Source organism: Trachurus japonicus, chromosome 17 (assembly GCF_045865225.1).
Source record: "Trachurus japonicus isolate A0001 chromosome 17, Traja_1.0".
NCBI lineage: Eukaryota > Metazoa > Chordata > Actinopteri > Carangiformes > Carangidae > Trachurus > Trachurus japonicus.
This window is the reverse complement of record NC_140923.1, coordinates 21,960,310-21,970,401: the sequence shown is the minus strand read 5'-3', so window position 1 is coordinate 21,970,401 and position 10,092 is coordinate 21,960,310.

Below are 10,092 nucleotides of genomic sequence, written 5' to 3'. Positions count from 1 at the left end.
CAACACAGTATATACACAGAATATAAACAGAGGATCAATGAAAAGTAAACAATGCCAATAAATTAATTGCCATGGAGTTCAAAGGCCTGTCTAAACAGGTGGGTTTTTAACTGCGCCTCATATAGATGAAACAATATTGACTGCATCATCTCTGCAGATTTGTCACCTGCACATTGATGCTGATGAAATCATTGCACCACCCCCAGCCTGGACTTCTGACATGGTGCATGGACTCATGTTGCTGATGCCAAAAACTGACCCCATGCCTTCATGGCTCGGAAGAAACTTGGATCTGTGGCAAGTCTGTGTCCAGTGCAGCCTCAGGTCAGTGCAACCTGGTGTGATCTGTTGTTGTGGCCCAGTTTCATACTCAAACTAGTCTGCACAGTGAAGTCGCTGAGAGCACATGTTGTTTCCTCATTCCAGCATCACAACTGAATCTGTATCTGCAGGATTTTACACCCAGCACTGCTGCCACATGATTGGCTGATTGAGTTTCCTCACTTGTATTTATGGAAACTGCCTTCTTGGTTAAAAGGTATACAGTAAACCAATAACTGAATAATAGCATCTGACCAAAAAGTGTAAAAATTGATTCCTCAAAGTCCTCAAAAATACCATCGCACACTACTCTCGGTTGTTTAATTTTAGGGTAGGGTCAAAAATGGAGGTAAAGCTCTGTACCTTTAAAGCAATGGTTCCCAACCTTTTTTGGCTCGTGACCCCAATTTGACATTACAAATTTCTGGCGACCCCGCGATCATGTGCTGCCAATCAAGATGCGCCATCAGATATTTTTATATGCTGCATTTTATTTAAACTTGATTTATAGTCGAGAACATGAAAGTATAGAATACAGTTGTTTAAGATTGGGTGTGGTGTTTTTAATCATAATTTTAAAAAGAATAGTAATTGGTTAAAAAAAAAAAAATGTATCAGTAATTTTTACCAATACTAGATATTTCAGGCGACCTCCATTTGAATTCCAGACGACCCCATGTGGGATCCCGACCCCAAGGTTGAAAAACACTGCTTTAAAGGAACAGAGGCTCCAGATAGAAATGATGCTGCTGTCATGTCTGAAACTGAACCAGCTCAACAGTCCCTGGGTTCATAGGTTACAGGATATTAGGTTGAATGGCAGAGAAAGGGAGACAGGGAGACAGAGAGGAGAGGGAGAGGGAGAGTGGGGGAGTAAGGAGAGACCTCTGGACCTTCTGCAGTGTTTATATAGTGGTGGTAGGATATCCTGCTACATGATGAAATCATTACAGACCTGTGCAGTCTTGTGTGATCATATCGTGTATGTGTGTGTGTGTGTGTGTGTGCGTGCGTGCGTGCATGTGTGTGTGTGTGTGTGGTCAGAAGGTCAGAACCCTTTGTTGAAATACTGAAGTCAGTGAGCTGCGCTGTCTGCGTTCTGTGGTGAACAGATCCTGAGAATAAGAAAACACAAAGAAAAAGGTTTCATTTCTGAACATGAATAATGTTCACGTCACTTCAGTTGCACAGCACTTTGGGATGTATTTTGTGTCTGTCTTTTGGATCAGTTAATAATCCTGTGGTTCTCTGTGCAAAGATCCATTCTGTTAAATGTTGTCATTAAATTGTTACTCCCCCAGAAGTGTCACTTGTATTCTTTAGTCTGAACTCTGCCTCTCTCGGGTCCAGTTCATAGATTTCTGTGTATGTCATAAAGCTGGAGCCAGTGTAATTAAAACCCACTTCTTTTTGTCTGCACAAAACCGTAGTGTGAAATCTCTTATTTACCTCTGATATAGTTTTACAGAGCTTTATGAGACATGAGTATAGTGGACAGAGCCAGCCAGGCTACAGCTATTTCAGTATCTATGTTAAGCTAAGCTAAACAGCAGCAGCCAGCAGGCTGTAACTTGATATTTCTCACACAGACATGAGAGTAGTAATATCAATCACCCACTGGAACTATATTCCACACAATGTACAACTGTTCTTAAAGTAATGTGAGAAATGGCATTCAACACTCACACAAGCTGACTCTTTCCAAATCCTCCTATCAGCCTGTGTCTCTGTGTGAAATCGATCTAAATTTGATATTTTTATATTAAATTAAAGTAAATTAAACTGAAGAGTCAGCCAGCTGATGCTTTGGCAGTGGTGGTGAGAGATGTAAGGATTTTATTTATGATCAAGACATAAAAATGGTACAAATAGCTTAAATAGGAGTATGAGATAATGTCTTGATGCATTGAAACACAATTTATTTATATATTTATAACTTTATTGTACACATTATATATTGTACAGTAGTCAGCTGCAGAGAGTGTTCTCACATGCTGCATCACAACATGGTATACTGGAAGTACAGCAGCAGGCAGAAAGGCTCTTCAGAGGGTCATCGACGATAGATCATACTGTAGGTCAACCAAAAGATCACATCTCTACCCAGAGGATCTCAAAACAACATGCACAGATAATTAAAGGTAATGAACCCATTGCTATGACTATAGGGATTATGGCAATGGGTGAATTTGCCAAAATGTTGAACTATCCCTTTAAATATTCTTCCCATCCAGCTCATCACCTGTTCCACCTACTCCCCCTCCCGCAGGCGCTACAGATCAATGTAAGCTGACTTATTAAATACTTAATAAACAGCAACATACTTGCTGCGATCCCCCCTCCTCCTCCTGTGCACTAATATCCCTCATCTAACTACAACTACCTCGCCTTAGAGATCACCAAATAAGCTGTTGTTCATGGTGTGTGTTCATGTCTTACATGTGTCCTTATTTTATCATTTTATTTTCATATAGCATATGTTTTATAGTTGAGTTTGGTAACCCGTTATAAGTACACACTATTAAGCATTAGTTAAGCATGAATAAATACTGAATTCTTCATTTATAACGCATGAATATTCATTAGTATGTACTTAGTGCTTATCAATGATGAGTAAAAACATTTTTAAATGTGTTTATAAACGACATACTAATGAGCATTCATGTGTTATAAATGATGAATTCAGTATTTAAAGCTTAACTAATGCTTAATAGTGTGTACTTCTTATAAAGTGTTACCTTTTCAGTAACACTTCATAAGTACACACTATTAAGCATTAGTTAAGCATTAATGAATGCTAAATTCTTTATTTATAACATATGAATACTCATTAGTTTATAAATACAGTTAGTGCTAATCAATGATGAGTAAAACACTTATAAACTACATACTAATGAGTATTCATGTGTTATAAATGATGAATTCAGTATTTAATGCTTAATGGTGTGTAGCTACTTATTATAAAGTGTTACCAAATTTTCTCATGTTGATGCACCTAATATGATGATGATAAAATGTACAAGAATCTTATGTAACAACCTCTGTTATGTACATAATATATTGTGATTTCAGATGGCTGTCAAGTGATTTTCACCTTCATGTCATGTTTCAGACAGTTACTCACACACACCACTGTAAATGTGTTCTTTATCAACTGTCACAGTAGAAAAAAGGCAGAAACATCATTTCCTGTGCTCCTGTGTTTTTCTTTCAGCGAGCTGCTGAGTCTCTTTGAAGTCAGTGGTAATGTTCTCGCCTCCTCTGTCTAATGTGCATGTGAGTGTACAGTGTTGTCGGATGGACAATGGCAGACACACTCGCGCGTTTCCCTGTCCAGTCTAGGAGGAAATTTTACATTTGTCACCCTCATGTCCATCTGTGTGTGTGTGTTTGTGTATTCGCCGTCTCTACGTGCACAGAGCGCTGCAGAGAGCGGAGAGACGCTGAAACCAGAGAGCCGCGACTCACTCGACAATGAGCCCGGCATCACCCTCAGGCTTACTCATACAAACACGCGGTGAAAGAGGAAACCAGAATGAATGGACTGACGACAGAAAGCAAGAGTAAGATGCTGTGAGGGAAGGAATGTGTGAGTGAGTGTGTCCTGTGTGTCTGCAGACACTTTAAAAGCTTCTTTGTTTGCCATTAATACTCAGTTTAAATCACAGATGATGCTTTTGTCTCCAGGAGGAGGTGGAGAGTAACTAAGTATATTTACTGTTTTCAAGTGAGGAAAACTTTGAAAAACCATGGCTCCATATTCAGCTACTTTACATTTCAGGACCAGCTGTAGACCTATTCGTTGGGTCGATGATTATATAACAACTGGAGTTACTTTGCAGAAAAAGAAGTGACCTAAAACATGTTATCAACCTTGTACAAAGTCTCTAGGGACGGCCTGCTGTGCAATGCAGTGATTGCTGGTTTACTGTACCTCCCAACTGTGCAGATCTATGTGTGATCCCCCAAGTCTTTCTCCCCAATTTCTTGTCTTGCTCCACTGTCCTATCAATTAAGGGCAGGAATGCACCCCCCCCCCCCCCCAAAAAAAAGAAGAAAAATAAGATAAAATCGCATCCATCACATCAATCTCCAGCTATCTAAACTAAACTTAAAAAGCATCCAAGCACGGTTCTCACTGTCCCTATGTGATGAAGTGATGAAGTGATGATGTGTTGTGTGTTTTGTTTTATGAGAGAAGTTTCTCCATCAATCACTCTACAGGAAAATTTCAAACCACACTGACTGAATGAGTCACCAGCAATAGGAGTAACAGAAAGACTGAATGTGAGCTTCTGTATGAGTGATTCAGTGGATATGATCAAATTACATGTATTTGTTTAAAAGTAGAGTGAATTCTCTTGATTTAGATTTTCACTCATTTTCTGTCTGTCATTGTCTGTCATCCATTTCTCATTTTTTCACCTGTTTTTTTATTACTATTATTGTTTGCTCCTTGGTAAAATTTGTGTGGCTATTGGCTAAAAGAGAGGCGCTACTTCAACTTCTCAACTTTATTATTTATTATTTATATCCCAAGGGGCAATTAGTTTTGCAGCAAGACAGAGACACATAAAATGACAGGACATACCTAAAGTACAGAGATACAGAGATGGTGATCAGCCGTACAAGGAGACACAACCACAAATCAACAACAAAGATGATGAATGACGATAAATCCATTAAATATAAAAGATATAATGTGCAAAAGAACACTACATTCTTAGAGCCGCCAGGGCTTACTAACTCTTCCCCTGGGCTGAATTTAAAATAGAGATGGCTGTAGGGATGAAAGAATGCTTATACCTGTTGTTACTGTAGGTCCTTCTATAGTCAGTCTACTGCAGCGCTGAAAACAAGTCACTTTCAACACCAATGGGAAAAAAAGCGGAAGCTTAGCTGTGACATGTTGGTATTAAACCAGAAGCTCCAGCTCAGGAACACCATTGTTACTGGAGGATCTCATCTGTCACTGCAGCGAGTCAAACTGCCAAAGACCACTAGACTGGAGTTTCCTTAATGGCTGCTCATTCTCACATTGTTTTACCCAGGATGAAGACCCAGAAACGTTCAGGAATCCATGTTAAGCTTTTATTGAGTACTTTAAGAAGATCAGTGTCAGACTTTTGAGATCAGTTTATTTCGAGCGGCGCCCCATATGCAGAGGCTATAGTCCTCACTCCAGCCGACCCTGTATCGAATCCTGACTCAGGTGGCCCTTTGCTGCATGTCATTCCCCGTCTCTCTCTTAAAAAAAAAAAAAAGTGTGGCAAAGTTGCAAGAAAGCTTTATTTCCTCTAGATGGTGCTTTATGTCTGTGCTGTCTGCCCTGTTTCACTGATCAATGTTACTGTTTCTATTCTTTTCTCTTTTCTCAGTAGCAGCTTGAACCACATTCAAACACATGTAAATAGATTATTTTACCAAATTCCTACCTAAAAAACAATGACCCGGCACAGTGAAACATGAATTGTGAATTAAAATGAGCCATTTTAATCATCTGAAAAATGTGAATAGTGTCTATAAAATACAAAAAAAGCCTCATGTAGGCTATTAAAATCAATAATGCTGACTGAAAAAAAAATACCACATACCTAACACATGTTGTATTTACAGACTCTTTGTGAACACCTTTGGACTCCCACCCAGTGCTGGTTCACTCTCACTGTCAGATGTCACTGTCAGACTCTTGACACAGACTGAGGCAACAAATGTGTGACAGATATTACAGATGTGTCTATGTACCCAGAGTCACTCCACCTTGTTATTTGTCCCCCCCTAGTGACTACTTGTCATATTATATATATTTTTTTTTAAACCCTGCACTAACACAGTGATGTATGTTTCCCACCAGCTGCAGAAAGAGCAGTTTCCACAACACAGACAGAGGTCATGAGTACAGTCAGAGGAAAGATGGAGATTCAATATTTACACTGAGCGTTCAGCGCTGCACTCAGCACCAAGGGACAAGACAGCCAATACTTTATATGCCCATCAAAGCCTGATGGGTTTCCTGGTGGCCTGTTTCAACATTGAAAGCACATTAGAACAAGCATCTACTCATTGTCACACAATTGACAGAAAAAACCGGCAAGAAACTGCCCTCGATGGGAACGTGCATAAGCAGTTTTGCATGAATTTACCTCAAAAACAACTCTGTGTAATGTTCTGTTATTTTCTCATAGCTTGGTGAATGTGCAGGTCACAGCTTGTCCACCAGAGCAATTTGGAGTTGTTGGATTGTGTATTTGATGAGTTTGATGAGGGAAACCAAGAAATCCCATTAGCCTCCGTAGCATAGCTCTGAGCAGCTCACGGCTCTGCTCCGCCGTTCTAAAAACAGCTTGCACCGACAATTAAAGGTAACGAACCAACACTCCTAAAATAGGGATTATGGCAATGGGCCAGTTTGCCAAAATGTTGAACTATCCCTTTAAACTGGTCTGAAGCAACCAACCGGACTGAGAAACATCTAAATCAGACATGACCTTTACTACTAAAGAGAAGTTAGACACAGATGTTAGACACCAGATGATACATCCTAAAGTCATGTACAGCACTTCCTGCCTCACCCCCACACGCCTTCCCCCTCTTATGTCCCCGCATCCCCATCTTCCTATCCATCTAACCCAGACACCCCCTGCACAGTCTTGTCCCAAATCCTCCCTCAACCTTAAACTCATCCAAATCTCCTCTCTGGCAGACCAGTCCCGTCCCGTCCCGTTCCTCCCCACCCCCATCCCTTTGAATTCTGTCAATTCTATTATCCAGTGCTAAACAGATATTACATTAATGCCATCAGAGCTTTTGACACAGGCTCAGAAAAAAAACTGCACAAATAAAATTTCTATTATGACTGTAGTGAGTTAAACAAAACAAGTGGGGGCTGTGTCACTGTGTGCGTGCTTGATGCTGCTGACTTGACCAGTGTGCGTGAAAGTGTTTTAATGGTTTGAGTGCTGAACCGGTGGTATAACATGGTATATCCAGCGTATTAGTGTGTCAGCCCCTCAGCTAAGCCTCATCTCTGCAGGGGTTCACTCCTTATTTAGGTCATCAGCCCCTCTCCCCCTGCATATTTGAAAGTACAACAGAGGAGCAAGGGAGCTGTGAATGTAGGAGGTGTGGCCTGGTGACATGGACCGATGGACACGAAGGGGGACTGATTGACCACTCATCAAGTGGAGCATAGTGCCAGGATGTTCACTGTTATGAGTATTTTGAGAAGATGTTGTGGAAGAGTGGAAATATTTAGTTGTTATATATAGTGTAATATATAGTTTGTTTTGTTAGTGATAATGAGGGGGACTTTTTTTTTAGCTGTCACATCATTCATGTTGTCTCTTCTGGTACCGCTGACCTTTTCATTATGCCATTGGGTTGTCATGTCAAAGTCCTGCTCCTAAGGTCATGTTCATGTTGTTTTAGGCCACGTTTACACAGAGCCCGGTATTTGCAAAAATGAATATCTCTTCCTGTTAAGAATTAAGAGACCTTTCATCTGAAGTTTTATATTCATATTTACTCAGTTGCTGTGCCTGTGTATAGTATGTAGTTATAGTATGTGTATAGTTTAATAAGGCATTTTAATCAGGACTGTTTCTATGGGTCACAGGATCTGATGAGGAGGCAGAGCTCATCATCAGTAAAATGGAGAGCAAGAGTATTATTAGAGAAGCCTAGCTACTAATAATACTCTATTATTGAATTTTCACTGTTAAAGCAGAAGTAAGCGGAATGTTTGTGTTAAGTCTTAAACAGTTATATCTTCCGACAGCAATCACTTACATAGAGTATTTGGTCCGAAACACGGGTCTGTCAGTCACTCTGCTCTGCTGTAAGCCGAGGAGAAAACTTCTTGTATACTTCCTTGTATCCTACAACCTTTATCCAATGAGGAGAGAGAACGGCATGAAGGGCACACAGCCCTTGGGACAGTGAGCCAAGGGATCCCTTGGCTGCACACACAGCCCTTCATGCCGTTCTCTCTCCTCATTGGATAAAGGTTGTAGGATACAAGGAAAGTTTTCTCCTCGGCTTACAGGAGGAAACACTCTATATAAGTGATTGCTGTCGGAAGATATAACTATTTAAGACTTATATTAACAGAAACATTCCGCTTACTTCTGCTTTAAATGCATGTGTCTTATAAACAAGAAGCAATAACAGTATGATGTGCAAAAGCAAGAGGTGTCACACAATCAGATGTTTTTTCAGTGTTTATTTGCAAGTAGTGCAACCTGAGAACACAGAACGGTGCAGTTGGAATGCTTCAAGGTCGACGTCGCTGCTCCACTCTTTGTTTGGGATTTTATATGGATCCAAACCGTTAATTGTGCCGGTCCCTGGCTTCCCTATTTAACGTTTCCCGGGAGATTCCACATCCTTTTCGGGATTTTAACATATTTTTTCTTTCTTTCTTTCTTTCTTTTCTTTCTCCCAACTGTGCTTCTCGTTCTACTTGCCTTTTGTTTACATTCGCGAGGCCATCGACATGGTCGCCACGTCCCACAATGCAACGCGGCGCCCAAGCCCTATTGACAAACAACCGAGTAATGACTTAGATAATCTGTCAGCAGCCAAGAAAGAAAGATATAAAAACAACTTCAAAGTTTTGGCCACTTGTGACCCATATTCAACACCAGCTGCTGTATACGAGCCGTTTAAAATGACCAGTAATGAGGTTTATAAACTCATTGAAGTGGTAGAAATGCTCCACAGTCTGAGCTCCAGCCCACTGAGCCCAGGCTCCCTGCTCCTCTCACCCACAAACCAGCGCCCTGTGCTGGGCTGCACAGCGACCAGCCCCCCTCGAGCTCTGGAGCTTTACTGTATTGTTTTGATGAAAAAGTTGGAGCTATAACCTTTAAATAATGTAAGGAAAATAAATCACATTCTGTGTAGAAATTGTGCTGAACACTTGCAGCTGCATGTGGACGGCAGGGCAGACAGTCCCAAGTGCTAACCATCACACCACCACCATGCTGTCCTGAATTGCTCTGAACTAAGCAACACATACAGTATACTGTAAATTAATGTTGTCCAACATGTTTTCTAGCCTGAAGACACAGTGTCACCAAGACACCCATCCCTTGAAGATGCATAAATCAAATTACCACCAACAACAACCCACTGAGTGTTGTTGTTTAGGACGCTTCATCCAGTTCATTCAGAAACTGTCACTCAAAACCAACCAGTGACGTGTCCAATGCAACGTGTGACCTTGTTTACCAGAAGTCGCATGTTTTTTTTTTATCTTTATTTTGAGAAAGATAAAATAAAACCAAAATCTTGGCATGTCTTGTCATTCACTGTTATCTACTATCTATCCGTGTTTCTTGATGCAGGAAACAGAGACATGATTTCAATCAGAGTGTCATTGTTGCATCACTACAACTCTGTGTCCAGATCCTTTCTGTTTGCATATTCTCCCTTTTTTCTTTTTGTGTGACTGCCGACTGTGGGCTCTAGTTTCCTCCACATGTAAATTTGACGCATGTTGTAATAAATATAATTATGGTGGAATCCAGAAGAAGGAGAAGGGAGGTATCTGAGGACACCAGGAGGAGAGGAGGCAAACAAGGTCAGATGTTTCACTTGGGGCCTCTGAGTTTTAAAAGGAAGCGTGTGAAGTTTTGTAATCCGCCAGGATTTATTTATTCATTAATTTCGGACATGTTAGTTAAATCAGACTTCATCACACATCATCTCAGTTTAAGTAGAGCAACATGGCCGAAAGGGAAAGCGGGAGAAGCAAAAGCTTATCTAGTC